Raw genomic sequence first — 18,711 nt, 5'->3', positions numbered from 1 at the left:
CTCGCACACTCACATTTACACTCCCGCACAGTCACTTACACACACATTCAAAACTCACACGCTCATACACCTACACGTTTACACATTTACTCTGTCTCGCACTCACACACAAACACCCTCCAAAGCATTTGAATCCATACTCAGACACACATGCCAACCCACTAAGACACATCACACAAATACACACACTCACCGCTCACATACACTTTCAAACACACACAAACACACAAGCCAACTCACAAAAACAAAATTCTCACATTGACTCTGTCACTCACACTCACACACTCAACACCACATGCAATCACACACACACAGAAACACAAACACACACGGGAATACGCTCTCTCGCATTCACTGAAACACACATTTATGCACCCTCTTACACACCCACACACACAGAAATACGGACTCACAAACATAGGCCCGTACAATCACACCTATGTACCCCGTCATTCACTCACACATTCATACTCACTCACACTCAAAAACAGACTCACACACCCACACCCACACACAGAAATACATACTCACAAATATACGCACATACAGTCACACCTATGTCCCCACTCTTACTCCGACTCACACACTCATACCCACTTACTCAAAAATAGACTCACACCTCTACACACACAAAAATACACACTCACAAACAGGTACATACAATATCACATATGTACCCCCTTTCCGTCACTCAAACATTTATACTCACTCACACTCAAAAAGAGATTCAAACACCTACCCACACACAAATACCCACTCACAAGCATATACACCTACAAACACAAATGCCCACATGCACAGATGACAACACACACTCATGCACACCCATACAAACCCATGAACACCAACACTCACACACCCACCCTCACACCAAACGCATTCACATGCTTTCACACTCACACACACAAACACACACACACCCTTGAATTCATACTCTGACCCATAAGCCAACCCACTAAGACCCGTCACACACACCCACACATAACTCACACACATTGAAATACGTACTGAAACACAGAAGCCAACTCCCACGAATAAAACTCTCACGCAGACTGTCACTGACACACACTCACCGACACATGCTATCAAACGTACACACACAAACACAGACACACTCTCTCACATTCCCTCAAACTCAGATACAAACACCCACACTTACACACTCACACACGCAGAAATATGCACTCACAAGTATACACACATACAATCACACATAGGTACCCACTCTCACTCTCACTCACACAGTCATACGCACTTACTTAAAAATTGACTCACACCTATACACACACAAAAAGGCACACTCACAAGCATATACACGTAAAAACACAAGCACACATGCCAACACACAGTCACACATTACACACGTACAGAAATACACACTCACATATATACGCACATACAATCACACATTATGCACACCTGTCACTCACTCACACCTTCGTACTCACTCGCACTCAAAAGTAGACTCACACACCTACACACACACAGAAATACACACTCACAAATATACACACATACAATCACTCAATTTACCCACTCTAACTCTGACTCACACAGTCATACTCACTCAAAGATAGACTCACACCTATACACACACACAAGAATATACACTCCCAGGCATATACACATGAAAACACAAACACACATGCACCGATGCCCACAGTCACACACACCTTTACACACTTATAAACACAGAAGTCACACACTCACCTCACAAACATATGTACATGCCATATCACATATGTACCCCCTTTCAGTCACTCACACATTTATACTCACTCACACTCAAAAATAATCTCAAACACCTACACACACAAATACGCACTCACAAGCCTATGCACAACATACAAACGTAAACACACACATACACAGATGCCAACACAGCTGCACACACCCATACACACACTCAAAAGCACACACACATTCACCCTCACACACATATGAACCTACACGTACACACAAATGCACGAGTACAAACACAAACACAACACACAGACACATAACGCAAAACACAATATTGTACACATCACACACCAGCCCACACAAAAACCCTTACACAAAAACATTCATATACATACACCCTTGGACACAAGCACTCACACACCAACATACACACTTACACAGTAAGTCACAAACACTCACACTCAAAAATAGGCTCACACACCTACACACACACAGAAATACACACTCAACACTATACGCACATACAATCACACATATGTACCTACTCTCGCTCTCACTCACATATTCATACGTACTCAAAAATGGACTCGCACCTATACACACACAAAATTACACACTCACAAGCATATACACATGAAAACACAAACACACATACACAGATGCCAACACACAGTCACACACACCCTTACACACTTATAACCACACAAGTCACACACTCACCCTCACACACACTTACACACATGAACATACACATGCAGACATTCACACTCTCTCACACACACACTCACCCACAAACTCACCCACAATATTGAATCGATACTCAAACCCGAGGCAACACACTGACACACATCACAAACGCACACCCGTTCCCATCTCACACACACACACGTACACACCCATACACACACACACTGACTCATTCACAAACACTCACAGCCATACACACTCAGATATGTACACGTACACACACCCAAACGTCCACAATCACAAACATAGATGCACACGCTCATTCAGGCACATATTTACAAATTCACACTCAAATGTAATCAGACACGTACAAACACAGAAACACACACAGATATAAACAAACACTAACACACATGCGAACACACACAGGAGACAACACACACACCCCTACCCTCACATTCACACACTCACAGAAAAACACAATCACACTTAAAAAACACACGTGCATACGCAGACATGTGAATACACCCAAGCCAACACAGTAACATACAAATGCACTCATTCACTGACTCTCATACTCACCCACATATCTCCCACTGCATGCACTCACACACATACACACACACGCACACACTCACACCAATGCACACAATAACCAACCTCACACAATCATTCACACTCCCGCACCCAAGCACCAATGCACACTCAATCCCAAACTCACTGACACACTCACTTGCAAACGCCTGCACATTCTCACACACCTCCCCACACCAAAACACAATGTCACACACTAACTCATTCACACTAACTCTCGCACCCATGAACAAAGAAATTCATGTTCAAATACACATGTACACACAGATGCAGTCACACATTCACTCACATCCACCCACCAACACCCCAAAACTCACACTCACCCACACATGACTCCCTTGCAATCACATGCACACCTACAGAGAAAAAATTCCAGACGCTCACACACTCACATTTACACTCCCGCACAGTCACTTACACACACATTCAAAACTCACACGCTCATACACCTACACGTTTACACATTTACTCTGTCTCGCACTCACACACAAACACCCTCCAAAGCATTTGAATCCATACTCAGACACACATGCCAACCCACTAAGACACATCACACAAATACACACACTCACCCCTCACATACACATTCAAACACACACAGACACACAAGCCAACTCACAAAAACAAAATTCTCACATTGACTCTGTCACTCACACTCACACACTCAACACCACATGCAATCACACACACACAGAAACACAAACACACACGGGAATACGCTCTCTCGCATTCACTGAAACACACATTTATACACCCTCTTACACACCCACACACACAGAAATACAGACTCACAAACATGTGCCCATACAATCACACATATGCACCCCGTCATTCACTCACACATTCATACTCACTCACACTCAAAAACAGACTCACACACCCACACACACACACAGAAATACATACTCACAAATATACGCACATACAGTCACACCTATGTCCCCACTCTTACTCCGACTCACACACTCATACCCCCTTACTCAAAAATAGACTCACACCTCTACACACACAAAAATACACACTCACAAACAGGTACATACAATATCACATATGTACCCCCTTTCCGTCACTCAAACATTTATACTCACTCACACTCAAAAAGAGATTCAAACACCTACACACACACAAATACCCACTCACAAGCATATACACCTACAAACACAAATGCCCACATGCACAGATGACAACACACACTCATGCACACCCATACAAACCCATGAACACCAACACTCACACACCCACCCTCACACCAAACGCATTCACATGCTTTCACACTCACACACACAAACACACACACACCCTTGAATTCATACTCTGACCCATAAGCCAACCCACTAAGACCCATCAGTCACACACACCCACACATAACTCACACACATTGAAATACGTACTGAAACACAGAAGCCAACTCCCACGAATAAAACTCTCACGCAGACTGTCACTGACACACACTCACCGACACATGCTATCAAACGTACACACACAAACACAGACACACTCTCTCACATTCCCTCAAACTCAGATACAAACACCCACACTTACACACTCACACACGCAGAAATATGCACTCACAAGTATACACACATACAATCACACATAGGTACCCACTCTCACTCTCACTCACACAGTCATACGCACTTACTTAAAAATTGACTCACACCTATACACACACAAAAAGGCACACTCACAAGCATATACACGTCAAAACACAAGCACACATGCCAACACACAGTCACACATTACACACGTACAGAAATACACACTCACATATATACGCACATACAATCACACATTATGCACACCTGTCACTCACTCACACCTTCGTACTCACTCGCACTCAAAAGTAGACTCACACACCTACACACACACAGAAATACACACTCACAAATATACACACATACAATCACACAATTTACCCACTCTAACTCTGACTCACACAGTCATACTCACTCACTCAAAGATAGACTCACACCTATACACACACAAGAATATACACTCCCAGGCATATACACATGAAAACACAAACACACATGCACCGATGCCAACAGTCACACACACTTTACACACTTATAAACACAGAAGTCACACACTCACCTCACAAACATATGTACATGCCATATCACATATGTACCCCCTTTCAGTCACTCACACATTTATACTCACTCACACTCAAAAATAATCTCAAACACCTACACACACAAATACGCACTCACAAGCCTATGCACATACAAACATAATCACACACATACACAGATTCCAACACACCTGCACACACCCATACACACACTCAAAAGCACACACACATTCACCCTCACACACATATGAACCTACACGTACACACAAATGCACGAGTACAAACACAAACACAACACACAGACACATAACGCAAAACACAGTATTGTACACATCACACACCAGCACACACAAAAACCCTTACACAAAAACAGTCATATACATACACCCTTGGACACAAGCACTCACACACCAACATACACACTTACACAGTAAGTCACAAACACACACTCAAAAATAGGCTCACACACCTACACACACACAGAAATACACACTCAACACTATACGCACATACAATCACACATATGTACCTACTCTCGCTCTCACTCACATATTCATACGTACTCAAAAATGGACTCGCACCTATACACACACAAAATTACACACTCACAAGCATATACACATGAAAACACAAACACACATACACAGATGCCAACACACAGTCACACACACCCTTACACACTTATAACCACACAAGTCACACACTCACCCTCACACACACTTACACACATGAACATACACATGCAGACATTCACACTCTCTCACACACACACTCACCCACAAACTCACCCACAATATTGAATCGATACTCAAACCCGAGGCAACACACTGACACACATCACAAACGCACACCCGTTCCCATCTCACACACACACACGTACACACCCATACACACACACACTGACTCATTCACAAACACTCACAGCCATACACACTCAGATATGTACACATACACACACCCAAACGTCCACAATCACAAACATAGATGCACACGCTCATTCAGGCACATATTTACAAATTCACACTCAAATGTAATCAGACACGTACAAACACAGAAACACACACAGATATAAACAAACACTAACACACATGCGAACACACACAGGAGACAACACACACACCCCTACCCTCACATTCACACACTCACAGAAAAACACAATCACACTTAAAAAACACACGTGCATACGCAGACATGTGAATACACCCAAGCCAACACAGTAACATACAAATGCACTCATTCACTGACTCTCATACTCACCCACATATCTCCCACTGCATGCACTCACACACATACACACACACGCACACACTCACACCAATGCACACAATAACCAACCTCACACAATCATTCACACTCCCGCACCCAAGTACCAATGCACACTCAATCCCAAACTCACTGACACACTCACTTGCAAACGCCTGCACATTCTCACACACCTCCCCACACCAAAACACAATGTCACACACTAACTCATTCACACTAACTCTCGCACCCATGAACAAAGAAATTCATGTTCAAATACACATGTACACACAGATGCAGTCACACATTCACTCACATACACCCACCAACACCCCAAAACTCACACTCACCCACACAAGACTCCCTTGCAATCACATGCACACCTACAGAGAAAAAATTCCAGACGCTCGCACACTCACATTTACACTCCCGCACAGTCACTTACACACACATTCAAAACTCACACGCTCATACACCTACACGTTTACACATTTACTCTGTCTCGCACTCACACACAAACACCCTCCAAAGCATTTGAATCCATACTCAGACACACATGCCAACCCACTAAGACACATCACACAAATACACACACTCACCCCTCACATACACATTCAAACACACACAGACACACAAGCCAACTCACAAAAACAAAATTCTCACATTGACTCTGTCACTCACACTCACACACTCAACACCACATGCAATCACACACACACAGAAACACAAACACACACGGGAATACGCTCTCTCGCATTCACTGAAACACACATTTATGCACCCTCTTACACACCCACACACACAGAAATACGGACTCACAAACATGTGCCCATACAATCACACATATGCACCCCGTCATTCACTCACACATTCATACTCACTCACACTCAAAAACAGACTCACACACCCACACCCACACACAGAAATACATACTCACAAATATACGCACATACAGTCACACCTATGTCCCCACTCTTACTCCGACTCACACACTCATACCCCCTTACTCAAAAATAGACTCACACCTCTACACACACAAAAATACACACTCACAAACAGGTACATACAATATCACATATGTACCCCCTTTCCGTCACTCAAACATTTATACTCACTCACACTCAAAAAGAGATTCAAACACCTACCCACACACAAATACCCACTCACAAGCATATACACCTACAAACACAAATGCCCACATGCACAGATGACAACACACACTCATGCACACCCATACAAACCCATGAACACCAACACTCACACACCCACCCTCACACCAAACGCATTCACATGCTTTCACACTCACACACACAAACACACACACACCCTTGAATTCATACTCTGACCCATAAGCCAACCCACTAAGACCCGTCACACACACCCACACATAACTCACACACATTGAAATACGTACTGAAACACAGAAGCCAACTCCCACGAATAAAACTCTCACGCAGACTGTCACTGACACACACTCACCGACACATGCTATCAAACGTACACACACAAACACAGACACACTCTCTCACATTCCCTCAAACTCAGATACAAACACCCACACTTACACACTCACACACGCAGAAATATGCACTCACAAGTATACACACATACAATCACACATAGGTACCCACTCTCACTCTCACTCACACAGTCATACGCACTTACTTAAAAATTGACTCACACCTATACACACACAAAAAGGCACACTCACAAGCATATACACGTAAAAACACAAGCACACATGCCAACACACAGTCACACATTACACACGTACAGAAATACACACTCACATATATACGCACATACAATCACACATTATGCACACCTGTCACTCACTCACACCTTCGTACTCACTCGCACTCAAAAGTAGACTCACACACCTACACACACACAGAAATACACACTCACAAATATACACACATACAATCACTCAATTTACCCACTCTAACTCTGACTCACACAGTCATACTCACTCAAAGATAGACTCACACCTATACACACACACAAGAATATACACTCCCAGGCATATACACATGAAAACACAAACACACATGCACCGATGCCCACAGTCACACACACCTTTACACACTTATAAACACAGAAGTCACACACTCACCTCACAAACATATGTACATGCCATATCACATATGTACCCCCTTTCAGTCACTCACACATTTATACTCACTCACACTCAAAAATAATCTCAAACACCTACACACACAAATACGCACTCACAAGCCTATGCACAACATACAAACGTAAACACACACATACACAGATGCCAACACAGCTGCACACACCCATACACACACTCAAAAGCACACACACATTCACCCTCACACACATATGAACCTACACGTACACACAAATGCACGAGTACAAACACAAACACAACACACAGACACATAACGCAAAACACAATATTGTACACATCACACACCAGCCCACACAAAAACCCTTACACAAAAACATTCATATACATACACCCTTGGACACAAGCACTCACACACCAACATACACACTTACACAGTAAGTCACAAACACTCACACTCAAAAATAGGCTCACACACCTACACACACACAGAAATACACACTCAACACTATACGCACATACAATCACACATATGTACCTACTCTCGCTCTCACTCACATATTCATACGTACTCAAAAATGGACTCGCACCTATACACACACAAAATTACACACTCACAAGCATATACACATGAAAACACAAACACACATACACAGATGCCAACACACAGTCACACACACCCTTACACACTTATAACCACACAAGTCACACACTCACCCTCACACACACTTACACACATGAACATACACATGCAGACATTCACACTCTCTCACACACACACTCACCCACAAACTCACCCACAATATTGAATCGATACTCAAACCCGAGGCAACACACTGACACACATCACAAACGCACACCCGTTCCCATCTCACACACACACACGTACACACCCATACACACACACACTGACTCATTCACAAACACTCACAGCCATACACACTCAGATATGTACACGTACACACACCCAAACGTCCACAATCACAAACATAGATGCACACGCTCATTCAGGCACATATTTACAAATTCACACTCAAATGTAATCAGACACGTACAAACACAGAAACACACACAGATATAAACAAACACTAACACACATGCGAACACACACAGGAGACAACACACACACCCCTACCCTCACATTCACACACTCACAGAAAAACACAATCACACTTAAAAAACACACGTGCATACGCAGACATGTGAATACACCCAAGCCAACACAGTAACATACAAATGCACTCATTCACTGACTCTCATACTCACCCACATATCTCCCACTGCATGCACTCACACACATACACACACACGCACACACTCACACCAATGCACACAATAACCAACCTCACACAATCATTCACACTCCCGCACCCAAGCACCAATGCACACTCAATCCCAAACTCACTGACACACTCACTTGCAAACGCCTGCACATTCTCACACACCTCCCCACACCAAAACACAATGTCACACACTAACTCATTCACACTAACTCTCGCACCCATGAACAAAGAAATTCATGTTCAAATACACATGTACACACAGATGCAGTCACACATTCACTCACATCCACCCACCAACACCCCAAAACTCACACTCACCCACACATGACTCCCTTGCAATCACATGCACACCTACAGAGAAAAAATTCCAGACGCTCACACACTCACATTTACACTCCCGCACAGTCACTTACACACACATTCAAAACTCACACGCTCATACACCTACACGTTTACACATTTACTCTGTCTCGCACTCACACACAAACACCCTCCAAAGCATTTGAATCCATACTCAGACACACATGCCAACCCACTAAGACACATCACACAAATACACACACTCACCCCTCACATACACATTCAAACACACACAGACACACAAGCCAACTCACAAAAACAAAATTCTCACATTGACTCTGTCACTCACACTCACACACTCAACACCACATGCAATCACACACACACAGAAACACAAACACACACGGGAATACGCTCTCTCGCATTCACTGAAACACACATTTATACACCCTCTTACACACCCACACACACAGAAATACGGACTCACAAACATGTGCCCATACAATCACACATATGCACCCCGTCATTCACTCACACATTCATACTCACTCACACTCAAAAACAGACTCACACACCCACACACACACACAGAAATACATACTCACAAATATACGCACATACAGTCACACCTATGTCCCCACTCTTACTCCGACTCACACACTCATACCCCCTTACTCAAAAATAGACTCACACCTCTACACACACAAAAATACACACTCACAAACAGGTACATACAATATCACATATGTACCCCCTTTCCGTCACTCAAACATTTATACTCACTCACACTCAAAAAGAGATTCAAACACCTACCCACACACAAATACCCACTCACAAGCATATACACCTACAAACACAAATGCCCACATGCACAGATGACAACACACACTCATGCACACCCATACAAACCCATGAACACCAACACTCACACACCCACCCTCACACCAAACGCATTCACATGCTTTCACACTCACACACACACACCCTTGAATTCATACTCTGACCCATAAGCCAACCCACTAAGACCCATCAGTCACACACACCCACACATAACTCACACACATTGAAATACGTACTGAAACACAGAAGCCAACTCCCACGAATAAAACTCTCACGCAGACTGTCACTGACACACACTCACCGACACATGCTATCAAACGTACACACACAAACACAGACACACTCTCTCACATTCCCTCAAACTCAGATACAAACACCCACACTTACACACTCACACACGCAGAAATATGCACTCACAAGTATACACACATACAATCACACATAGGTACCCACTCTCACTCTCACTCACACAGTCATACGCACTTACTTAAAAATTGACTCACACCTATACACACACAAAAAGGCACACTCACAAGCATATACACGTAAAAACACAAGCACACATGCCAACACACAGTCACACATTACACACGTACAGAAATACACACTCACATATATACGCACATACAATCACACATTATGCACACCTGTCACTCACTCACACCTTCGTACTCACTCACACTCAAAAGTAGACTCACACACCTACACACACACAGAAATACACACTCACAAATATACACACATACAATCACACAATTTACCCACTCTAACTCTGACTCACACAGTCATACTCACTCACTCAAAGATAGACTCACACCTATACACACACAAGAATATACACTCCCAGGCATATACACATGAAAACACAAACACACATGCACCGATGCCAACAGTCACACACACTTTACACACTTATAAACACAGAAGTCACACACTCACCTCACAAACATATGTACATGCCATATCACATATGTACCCCCTTTCAGTCACTCACACATTTATACTCACTCACACTCAAAAATAATCTCAAACACCTACACACACAAATACGCACTCACAAGCCTATGCACATACAAACATAATCACACACATACACAGATGCCAACACACCTGCACACACCCATACACACACTCAAAAGCACACACACATTCACCCTCACACACATATGAACCTACACGTACACACAAATGCACGAGTACAAACACAAACACAACACACAGACACATAACGCAAGACACAGTATTGTACACATCACACACCAGCACACACAAAAACCCTTACACAAAAACATTCATATACATACACCCTTGGACACAAGCACTCACACACCAACATACACACTTACACAGTAAGTCACAAACACACACTCAAAAATAGGCTCACACACCTACACACACACAGAAATACACACTCAACACTATACGCACATACAATCACACATATGTACCTACTCTCGCTCTCACTCACATATTCATACGTACTCAAAAATGGACTCGCACCTATACACACACAAAATTACACACTCACAAGCATATACACATGAAAACACAAACACACATACACAGATGCCAACCCACAGTCACACACACCCTTACACACTTATAACCACACAAGTCACACACTCACCCTCACACACACTTACACACATATGAACATACACATGCAGACATTCACACTCTCTCACACACACACTCAAGCACAAACTCACCCACAATATTGAATCGATACTCAAACCCGAGGCAACACACTGACACACATCACAAACGCACACCCGTTCCCATCTCACACACACACACGTACACACCCATACACACACACACTGACTCATTCACAAACACTCACTGCCATACACACTCAGATATGTACACGTACACACACCCAAACGTCCACAATCACAAACATAGATGCACACGCTCATTCATGCACATATTTACAAATTCACACTCAAATGTAATCAGACACGTACAAACACAGAAACACACACAGATATAAACAAACACTAACACACATGTGAACACACACAGGAGACAACACACACACCCCTACCCTCACATTCACACACTCACAGAAAAACACAATCACACTTAAAAAACACACGTGCATACGCAGACATGTGAATACACCCAAGCCAACACAGTAACATACAAATGCACTCATTCACTGACTCTCATACTCACCCACATATCTCCCACTGCATGCACTCACACACATACACACACACACGCACACACTCACACCAACGCACACAAGAACCAACCTCACACAATCATTCACACTCCCGCACCCAAGCACCAACGCCCACTCAATCCCAAACTCACTGACACACTCACTTGCAAACGCCTGCACATTCTCACACACCTCCCCACACCAAAACACAATGTCACACACTAACTCATTCACACTAACTCTCGCACCCATGAACAAAGAAATTCATGTTCAAATACACATGTACACACAGATGCAGTCACACATTCACTCACATACACCCACCAACACCCCAAAACTCACACTCACACTCACCCACACATGACTCCCTTGCAATCACATGCACACCTACAGAGAAAAAAATTACAGACGCTCGCACACTCACATTTACACTCCCGCACAGTCACTTACACACACATTCAAAACTCACACGCTCATACACCTACACGTTTACACATTTACTCTGTCTCGCACTCACACACAAACACCCTCCAAAGCATTTGAATCCATACTCAGACACACATGCCAACCCACTAAGACACATCACACAAATACACACACTCACCCCTCACATACACATTCAAACACACACAGACACACAAGCCAACTCACAAAAACAAAATTCTCACATTGACTCTGTCACTCACACTCACACACTCAACACCACATGCAATCACACACACACAGAAACACAAACACACACGGGAATACGCTCTCTCGCATTCACTGAAACACACATTTATACACCCTCTTACACACCCACACACACAGAAATACAGACTCACAAACATGTGCCCATACAATCACACATATGCACCCCGTCATTCACTCACACATTCATACTCACTCACACTCAAAAACAGACTCACACACCCACACCCACACACAGAAATACATACTCACAAATATACGCACATACAGTCACACCTATGTCCCCACTCTTACTCCGACTCACACACTCATACCCCCTTACTCAAAAATAGACTCACACCTCTACACACACAAAAATACACACTCACAAACAGGTACATACAATATCACATATGTACCCCCTTTCCGTCACTCAAACATTTATACTCACTCACACTCAAAAAGAGATTCAAACACCTACCCACACACAAATACCCACTCACAAGCATATACACCTACAAACACAAATGCCCACATGCACAGATGACAACACACACTCATGCACACCCATACAAACCCATGAACACCAACACTCACACACCCACCCTCACACCAAACGCATTCACATGCTTTCACACTCACACACACAAACACACACACACCCTTGAATTCATACTCTGACCCATAAGCCAACCCACTAAGACCCATCAGTCACACACACCCACACATAACTCACACACATTGAAATACGTACTGAAACACAGAAGCCAACTCCCACGAATAAAACTCTCACGCAGACTGTCACTGACACACACTCACCGACACATGCTATCAAACGTACACACACAAACACAGACACACTCTCTCACATTCCCTCAAACTCAGATACAAACACCCACACTTACACACTCACACACGCAGAAATATGCACTCACAAGTATACACACATACAATCACACATAGGTACCCACTCTCACTCTCACTCACACAGTCATACGCACTTACTTAAAAATTGACTCACACCTATACACACACAAAAAGGCACACTCACAAGCATATACACGTCAAAACACAAGCACACATGCCAACACACAGTCACACATTACACACGTACAGAAATACACACTCACATATATACGCACATACAATCACACATTATGCACACCTGTCACTCACTCACACCTTCGTACTCACTCGCACTCAAAAGTAGACTCACACACCTACACACACACAGAAATACACACTCACAAATATACACACATACAATCACACAATTTACCCACTCTAACTCTGACTCACACAGTCATACTCACTCACTCAAAGATAGACTCACACCTATACACACACAAGAATATACACTCCCAGGCATATACACATGAAAACACAAACACACATGCACCGATGCCAACAGTCACACACACTTTACACACTTATAAACACAGAAGTCACACACTCACCTCACAAACATATGTACATGCCATATCACATATGTACCCCCTTTCAGTCACTCACACATTTATACTCACTCACACTCAAAAATAATCTCAAACACCTACACACACAAATACGCACTCACAAGCCTATGCACATACAAACATAATCACACACATACACAGATTCCAACACACCTGCACACACCCATACACACACTCAAAAGCACACACACATTCACCCTCACACACATATGAACCTACACGTACACACAAATGCACGAGTACAAACACAAACACAACACACAGACACATAACGCAAAACACAGTATTGTACACATCACACACCAGCACACACAAAAACCCTTACACAAAAACAGTCATATACATACACCCTTGGACACAAGCACTCACACACCAACATACACACTTACACAGTAAGTCACAAACACACACTCAAAAATAGGCTCACACACCTACACACACACAGAAATACACACTCAACACTATACGCACATACAATCACACATATGTACCTACTCTCGCTCTCACTCACATATTCATACGTACTCAAAAATGGACTCGCACCTATACACACACAAAATTACACACTCACAAGCATATACACATGAAAACACAAACACACATACACAGATGCCAACACACAGTCACACACACCCTTACACACTTATAACCACACAAGTCACACACTCACCCTCACACACACTTACACACATGAACATACACATGCAGACATTCACACTCTCTCACACACACACTCACCCACAAACTCACCCACAATATTGAATCGATACTCAAACCCGAGGCAACACACTGACACACATCACAAACGCACACCCGTTCCCATCTCACACACACACACGTACACACCCATACACACACACACTGACTCATTCACAAACACTCACAGCCATACACACTCAGATATGTACACGTACACACACCCAAACGTCCACAATCACAAACATAGATGCACACGCTCATTCAGGCACATATTTACAAATTCACACTCAAATGTAATCAGACACGTACAAACACAGAAACACACACAGATATAAACAAACACTAACACACATGCGAACACACACAGGAGACAACACACACACCCCTACCCTCACATTCACACACTCACAGAAAAACACAATCACACTTAAAAAACACACGTGCATACGCAGACATGTGAATACACCCAAGCCAACACAGTAACATACAAATGCACTCATTCACTGACTCTCATACTCACCCACATATCTCCCACTGCATGCACTCACACACATACACACACACGCACACACTCACACCAATGCACACAATAACCAACCTCACACAATCATTCACACTCCCGCACCCAAGTACCAATGCACACTCAATCCCAAACTCACTGACACACTCACTTGCAAACGCCTGCACATTCTCACACACCTCCCCACACCAAAACACAATGTCACACACTAACTCATTCACACTAACTCTCGCACCCATGAACAAAGAAATTCATGTTCAAATACACATGTACACACAGATGCAGTCACACATTCACTCACATACACCCACCAACACCCCAAAACTCACACTCACCCACACAAGACTCCCTTGCAATCACATGCACACCTACAGAGAAAAAATTCCAGACGCTCGCACACTCACATTTACACTCCCGCACAGTCACTTACACACACATTCAAAACTCACACGCTCATACACCTACACGTTTACACATTTACTCTGTCTCGCACTCACACACAAACACCCTCCAAAGCATTTGAATCCATACTCAGACACACATGCCAACCCACTAAGACACATCACACAAATACACACACTCACCCCTCACATACACATTCAAACACACACAGACACACAAGCCAACTCACAAAAACAAAATTCTCACATTGACTCTGTCACTCACACTCACACACTCAACACCACATGCAATCACACACACACAGAAACACAAACACACACGGGAATACGCTCTCTCGCATTCACTGAAACACACATTTATGCACCCTCTTACACACCCACACACACAGAAATACGGACTCACAAACATGTGCCCATACAATCACACATATGCACCCCGTCATTCACTCACACATTCATACTCACTCACACTCAAAAACAGACTCACACACCCACACCCACACACAGAAATACATACTCACAAATATACGCACATACAGTCACACCTATGTCCCCACTCTTACTCCGACTCACACACTCATACCCCCTTACTCAAAAATAGACTCACACCTCTACACACACAAAAATACACACTCACAAACAGGTACATACAATATCACATATGTACCCCCTTTCCGTCACTCAAACATTTATACTCACTCACACTCAAAAAGAGATTCAAACACCTACCCACACACAAATACCCACTCACAAGCATATACACCTACAAACACAAATGCCCACATGCACAGATGACAACACACACTCATGCACACCCATACAAACCCATGAACACCAACACTCACACACCCACCCTCACACCAAACGCATTCACATGCTTTCACACTCACACACACAAACACACACACACCCTTGAATTCATACTCTGACCCATAAGCCAACCCACTAAGACCCGTCACACACACCCACACATAACTCACACACATTGAAATACGTACTGAAACACAGAAGCCAACTCCCACGAATAAAACTCTCACGCAGACTGTCACTGACACACACTCACCGACACATGCTATCAAACGTACACACACAAACACAGACACACTCTCTCACATTCCCTCAAACTCAGATACAAACACCCACACTTACACACTCACACACGCAGAAATATGCACTCACAAGTATACACACATACAATCACACATAGGTACCCACTCTCACTCTCACTCACACAGTCATACGCACTTACTTAAAAATTGACTCACACCTATACACACACAAAAAGGCACACTCACAAGCATATACACGTAAAAACACAAGCACACATGCCAACACACAGTCACACATTACACACGTACAGAAATACACACTCACATATATACGCACATACAATCACACATTATGCACACCTGTCACTCACTCACACCTTCGTACTCACTCGCACTCAAAAGTAGACTCACACACCTACACACACACAGAAATACACACTCACAAATATACACACATACAATCACTCAATTTACCCACTCTAACTCTGACTCACACAGTCATACTCACTCAAAGATAGACTCACACCTATACACACACACAAGAATATACACTCCCAGGCATATACACATGAAAACACAAACACACATGCACCGATGCCCACAGTCACACACACCTTTACACACTTATAAACACAGAAGTCACACACTCACCTCACAAACATATGTACATGCCATATCACATATGTACCCCCTTTCAGTCACTCACACATTTATACTCACTCACACTCAAAAATAATCTCAAACACCTACACACACAAATACGCACTCACAAGCCTATGCACAACATACAAACGTAAACACACACATACACAGATGCCAACACAGCTGCACACACCCATACACACACTCAAAAGCACACACACATTCACCCTCACACACATATGAACCTACACGTACACACAAATGCACGAGTACAAACACAAACACAACACACAG

This window comes from Castor canadensis, chromosome 1 (assembly GCF_047511655.1).
Source record: "Castor canadensis chromosome 1, mCasCan1.hap1v2, whole genome shotgun sequence".
NCBI lineage: Eukaryota > Metazoa > Chordata > Mammalia > Rodentia > Castoridae > Castor > Castor canadensis.
The sequence above is the reverse complement of the archived record's forward strand: the minus strand, read 5'-3'. Positions refer to the sequence as shown.